This window comes from Fukomys damarensis, unplaced genomic scaffold, assembly GCF_012274545.1.
Source record: "Fukomys damarensis isolate Sample0158 unplaced genomic scaffold, DMR_v1.0_HiC HiC_scaffold_24, whole genome shotgun sequence".
Taxonomy (NCBI): Eukaryota; Metazoa; Chordata; class Mammalia; order Rodentia; family Bathyergidae; genus Fukomys; species Fukomys damarensis.
Window position 1 is genome coordinate 32,861,081 of NW_022900936.1, and position 6,294 is coordinate 32,867,374.

The window sequence follows — 6,294 nt, forward strand, 5'->3', positions numbered from 1 at the left end:
CTTTGAGTAATAAAAAAAAAAGGGAAAGGTTTTGTCTCAGGAAAGGACAAAATCCTTATTAACCTGCTATTTCTTCCTCCCTACGATTGCAAGAATGCTTTACCATCTCTCTGTCCTCGTCAACCTAAGATGCTCATCAAACTAAGATCCTTGCCAATAGGATTGCTGTTGCCCTCTGAGTTACCTGATACTCCTTCCAATTATTGTGTGCACCCAATAAATAGTGGTGGCTAGCTCATAGTGGCTTTGTCTTTGTCCACTCCAGCATTGCCCTCCCTGTCCCCTATGTACTTTAAAGTGTGTCTCTTTTTCTTTAGCCCTAGTCTCATCCCTTTCTAGGCAGATTGGAGGATTGACAGGCCTCCAATTCTATGAAATTATGTGACCAAAATTTTTAAAGACTAGATGAAACAGAGTAATTTCTGAATAAATACAAATGGCTGCAGGTCATCATACATGTATATCACATAATATTTATGCCAATTAAAGTAATTGAATGTATCATTTAAGAAATAAGAAAAAAATCATCAAAAGAAATTTCTAAACCTAGATAATACACTGAAACATCTCAACAATAATATAAAGAAGAATCAACTTTTTCAATGTAGTATTTCCCAAAAAAGTAAACAGGAAGAAAAATCTTTGCTAACATACATAAAAATCAGGTACAGATTCTCTAAATATTAATTAAATTTCTTTGAAAATAGAATTGCAGGGATTGGAGATTTAGCTCAGTGGTTCGGTGGCTTGCCTTGCAAAGTGCAAGGACCCGAATTCAATCTCTGGTACCAAACAAACAAACAAACAAACAAAGAAAATTGAATTGCAGCTGTACCATAGTAATCTATGCACGTACTCGAAATGGTGGAGACAAGATGACATTTTTAAAATCTGAAATGAAGATTACATAAATTATTCAGAAACAATAATTATTTGCCATAATTATTAACAAATGATTTGGTTCCAATTTCAAGCTGAAAAGACAAGTTACAGAACCGGTGTCCTTGTAAAAGCATTTTTTGTATGGGCTTGCAGTGGCCTGGGTCAAAAGTTTTACACAAAGAAAATACCATAGAAATAGCATGAAAAGACTGTTAGAGACTTTTTGTGACATTAAAGGTGATTGTACATTAAAACGCTTCCTTCATATAGCCTCACAATTTTACATATTTATCTTTTTTTGAGTTGATATAAGCAATTCTATTTGATTCTGAGAAAATCACAATTCTCAATTCTGTTTATGAATCTGTCATTACTCTGCTAAAATAATCAAACAATCACAGCACAATCATAGAAAACTTCAGACTATTTTCCCTTATAATTTTCCTTAGCCAAATGTTAGCAAATAATTTTCATCGACAGTTTACAGGAGCTACATACCATCAAACGTTTTGATTTATTTCAGTATTAGAAAACTAATTAATAATGTCATAATAGCAAAAAGTTAAAGAAAGAAAATTACGATTCTATCAAACAATGTAAAAACTGTTTGATAAAATTGAACACTTTCTTTCTTTCTTTCTTTCTTTCTTTCTTTCTTTCTTTCTTTCTTTCTTTCTTTCTTTCTTTCTTTCTTTCTTGTGAAGTAGGTGGCAGAACCACTGAGCTAAATCCCCTGCCCCATATACTGTATTTCTGTTAAGTATTTTCAAGAAAAAAAATGAGAATTTCTTCTCCTCGATAATGTATGAAGTCCTATAAACAAAATTCAATATAATTGTCAAAGACTGAAAAATTTTACCTGAAGTATAGTAATCAGACAAGAATGTCCATTAACATCCTATTAGACACAGTGCTAGAAGTTGATGTCATAGTAAATGCAAAAAGAGAGAAATAGAAATTAAATAGAAAAATAACAAAATTCATAAATAAAACCATTTAATTGCATATTACATGATTGTCAATTTAGAAAATGTCCAAGTAAGTATACAAATATCACTCAAAGTAATCAATAAATTTAAGGAGATCAAAAGATTCCAGTTGATCAGTGAATAGAAGCAGATCCCTGGAAGCAGCTGTGTGGAACAGAGCAATGCATAGCTGCAAGAAGATCCCAGGCAGGGCCCTGGCCCCACCACAGAGGCTTGGACACACAGTCAGCAGTCAAGGGCCCACCTGGAAGAGGTTTACACAGGCACACAACCAACAGCCAGAGGCTTGCGCCAATATAATAGATAAGTGCATGGAGATCCTAGACAGAAGCCTGCTCAAAAAACAGGAAATGGGATGCACAGCCCCTAGGCAAAGGCCCACCCAGAAAACTGGTACATAGGGGCCTCAGTGAGATGCACATCTAGATATCACCCCAAGTGTGCATAGACCCCAGCTGGACCCACAACAGGTCAGCACAGTGATCCAGAAGGCTACCATTCTGAACCTAGGAATTGTTATACTGCTGAACAGCTGAGGAAAGGCCACTCAATGCTTTGCTGAGATTTGAAGACCACTGGGTGAGTAAAAGGTGGTCTCAAGAAAGGCAAGGCAGACAAGCATTGCAGTGCATTGAGCTCAATAGAGACAACTCCAAGGCAATTGAGAGCCAGACAGGTACTGGGTGACTCTGTGCCTCACTGAGGAAAACAAATAAACATGGGCAAAGGAGATCCTAAGAAGCTGAGAGGCAAAATGTCATCATATGCATTCTTTGTGTAAACTTGCTGAGAGGAGCACAAGAAGAAGCACCTAGATGCTTCCATTAACTTCTCAGAGTTTTCTAAGAAGTACTCAGAGAGGTGGAAGACCATGTCTGCTAAAAAGAAAGGAAAATTTGAAGACATGGCAAGGTGGACAAGGCCCGTTATGAACAAGAAATGAAAACCTATATCCCTCCTAAAGGAGAAACAGAAAAGAAGTTCAAGGATCGCAATGTGCCCAAGAGGCCTCCTTTGGCTTTCTTCTTGTTCTGTTCTGAGTATAGCCCCAAAATAAAAGGAGAACATCCAAGCCTCTCCATTGGTGATTTTGCAAAGAAACTGGAAGAAATGTGGAATAATATGGCAGCAGATGACAAGCAGCCTTATGAGAAGAAGGCTGCCAAGCTGAAGGAAAAATACAGAATACAGAGAATCATCAAGAAGATCATACATCCTGACCAAGTCAGATTTATTCCAGGGATGCAAGGATGGTTCAACATAGGTAAGTCCATAAATGTAATACACTATATTAACAAAGTCAAGGACAAAAACCATATGATCCTCATGATAGTTGCAGAAAAAGCATTTGACAAAATTCCACACCCATTCATAATAAAAACCCTGCAAAAACTGGAATATATCATCTATATCTCAATTTAATAAGGGTTATCTATGAAAAACCATCAGCCAAAATCATACTAATGGCCAAAAACTGAAACCTTCATGTTAAAATCAGGAACAAGACAAGGATTCACACTATCACCACTCCTCTTTGACATAGTTCTGGAAATGTTAGCCATACCAATTAGACAAGGGAAAGAAATGAAAGCAATAAAGATAGGTAAGGAAGAAGAAAAACCTGTCATTATTTGCTTACAATATGATTCTCTACATTGAAAACCCAAAAAACTCCACCAAAAGACTTCTAGACTTAATTGACACTTTTAGCAGATTAGCAGGATACAAGGTCAATACCCCAAAATCAGAAGCCTTCTTGTACACAAATAACAGACTCACTGAGAGAGAAATTTGGGAAACAATTCATTTCATAATAGCATCCAAAAAAATGAAGCATGTAGGACTCAACCTAACAAAAGAAGTGAAGGACCTCTACACTGAAAAATACAGCATTCTGAAAAAAGAGATGGAAGAGGATATAAGAAAATGGAAAGATATCCTCCTCCTGGATAGGAAGAATCAACATAGTGAAAATGACCATACTACCAAAATTGCTATATAGATTTAATGCAATGCATATTGAAATTCCAACACCGTATTTCACAGAACTATAAAAAAGAATCCAAAAATTCATTTGGAACCAGAAGAGACCTAGAATAGCAAAACCATCCTAGGCAACAGACACATGACTGTGGGTATAACAATTCCCAATTTGAAACTATACTACAAAGCCACTGTGATAAAAACAGCATGGTACCGGCAAAGAAAGAGACCTAAGGATCAGTGGAACAGACTGGAAGACACAAAAACAACAGCAATTGTACTCAGCTACCTCATCTTTAACAAAGGAGCTCACCATCCCCACTGGAGGAAAGATAGCCTCTTTAACAAATGGTGTTGGAAAACTGGATCTCAACCTGCCACAGATTAAAACTAGACCCTTATCTTTCACGATGCACTAAACTAAAATCCAAGTGGATTAAAGATCTAAATATTAAAAAAGAGTCACTAAATTTGCTGGAAGATAAGTTAGGCAGAACTCTTGAAGACATTGGTATAGGAAAAGACTTTATGAACAAATCTTCAGTAGCACATGAACTAGCAGAAAGTATCAACAACTGAGATCTCATCTTATTAAGAAACTTCTGCACTGCAAAAGAAACCATACACAGAGATAAGAGACAACCTACAAAGTGGAAGGGAAATTTTACCAGCTTCTCCTCAAAGGACTATTATCTAGAATATATAGAAAACTCAAAAACTTTACGTCCCCCAAATATAAAGACCCAATTCAAAAATGGATATCTGAAATGAACAGACATTTCTCCAACAAAGAAGTAAAAGCAGCAAGTAAATATATGAAAAAATGTTCCACATCACTGGACATTCAAGAGATGCAGATAAAAACAACACTGAGATTCCACCTTACACAACAAAGAATGGCTGCTATCAAGAAATCACACAATAACAAATGTTTTGGGGGTTGTGGAGAGAAAGGAATCCTTCTCCATTGTTGCTGGGAGTGCACACTGGTGCAACCACTGTGGAAATCAACATGGAGATACCTCAGAGAACTGGAACTAGAGGTTCCATTTGACCCAGCCATTCCTCTGCTGGGTGTTTTTCCAAAAGAATTAAAAGAATCACATCACAGTGACATATGCACACCTATATTTATAGAGGCACAGTTTAAATAGCTAAAACTTGGGAACAGCCCATTTCCCCATCAGTTGGAAACTGGATAAAGAAGATGTGGTTTTTCAGTAAAATGGAATATTACTCATCCATAAAGAATGAAAAATTAGATTCATTCATGGGAAAATGGATTCTTATTGAGGAGGTACTCCCAAATGAAATAAATAAATCACACATGTGAAAATACCCAATAATTTATCTGATGTGAAAAACTATAATGGTACATAAGATCCTAATGAGATAATTGACAATGTGAAATAGGAAGAAAGCAGCTAAAGGTGCAGAGAAAGTGGGAACTGTAGGGAAAAGGCAACAAGGGAAATGAAAAAATAGGAGAAAATGAAAAAATGGAAATAAAGTGTTTGTATATGGGGTGGGCAGAAGGGAAGTCAGGGAAAAGGGGAAAAAATGAGAACCAGGACCTGTCATGTAAAGGTACAAATCCCATAAGGGTACTGTATGCCTACAATGTACCAATAAATGCAATTAAGAAAAAAAAAAAAAGGCAGAGCAGGCCACATCTTTTAAAATGAAAAGACATAAAGAATCCTCAAAACCAGATTTCCAGAAATCCTAAAGCCACCCCAAAGCGCAATAAGATGGAACAATCTGATACTCAACCTCCTGTACTCCCTGAAATGGCAGTGAAAGAGGACCTAGAGAAAAATGAAATGAGGAATAATTTATCAGATAACAGCAGAGATTATGCCCATAACACAAGACTTTTCTAATAAACTCAGAGTGGACACAGATAAAAAATTGAGAAGCTGAGTAACATGGCCAAATCCCAACATAGGAAACAAATGGAATTCATAAAACAGATGTAAACAGATTTCCACGAGATTAAAAACACCATTGAAAGTTTACTCAGCATAGTGAGCTAATACAAGGACAAAATTTCAGGTATATAAGGTAGGATTACATTATTGGCCAGGAAAAGGAAAAGATAATCTTAATAATAGTAAGGGAACAAAAGAAATCAATCCAGCTAGATGATGCAAAAAAAAAAATAACACAACTGTTTCTGTCTTGACTCCAATCAAGACTGATTGGAGTCAAGAGATAAACAGGAGAGTGTGCAAATAACATAAAAAATCTGTTCTCAGAAGTAATGTCAGAAAACTTCCCAAATAGGGGGAAATAACTTGACATACAGATAAGTAAGGCATATTGGACTCCAACTAGCCATGATCAAAAATAATCTACATCTAAACATATATTGGTTAAGATTCTAGAAACCAAACAGAAGAAAAAAATTCTACAAGCATTTAGAAAAAAGAAACAAATC

General features: G+C 36.0%; 1 pseudogene; it reads left to right on the top strand.

The window, feature by feature from the left end:
* Nucleotides 1-2,586: 2,586 nt before the first annotated feature.
* Nucleotides 2,587-3,047, top strand: LOC109117373 (annotated as a pseudogene).
* Nucleotides 3,048-6,294: the final 3,247 nt, after the last annotated feature.